Below are 687 nucleotides of genomic sequence, written 5' to 3'. Positions count from 1 at the left end.
AGGCAATCATTAGCAAACAAGCGGAGTGGTGAGTTGATATCTTTAGTAATGTCATTAATGTACAACAGAAACATTAATGGTCCAAGCACTGTGCCTTGTGGTACTGGACTCGAGGATTCACTATCTAACACAACACACTGGGAGCAGTGAGTAAGCCAAGTTTGGATCCAATTATAACTATTACCATTAATTCCATAGAATCTTACTTTAGTCAGTAGTCGCTGGTGTGGCAGTGTCAAATGCTTTGGAAAAGTCTAATAGGATGATGTCTATTTGTTTTTGGTGATCTAAAGCAAAGGATATATCTTCAGTTAGCGTGATGAGTTGAGTTACACATGAATGGTTTGCTCTGAATCCATGCTGATTTTCAATTAATATGTTGTTCTGATTTAGGTGGCTCATGATAGAGTGATATATGATATGCTCCATGACTTTAGCACAAATTGAGGTTAATGAAATAGACGATAATTAGCAACATTACTATGACTGCCCTTTTTATGTACAGGACATATATTAGCTTTTAGCCAGTCATTTGGTAAAACGCTTGTAGATAGAGAAAAATTATATGTAGTATCGGTGTTGTTTCATCTGCATAGTGCTTTAAGATGTAAGGTGATATACGGTCTGGTCCACTGGCCTTGTGTTCATCAAGTGATGTAAGTAATTGGTATATTCCAGCTTGAGAAA

This window comes from Dysidea avara, chromosome 6, assembly GCF_963678975.1.
Source record: "Dysidea avara chromosome 6, odDysAvar1.4, whole genome shotgun sequence".
NCBI lineage: Eukaryota > Metazoa > Porifera > Demospongiae > Dictyoceratida > Dysideidae > Dysidea > Dysidea avara.
This window is presented reverse-complemented; position numbering follows the sequence as displayed.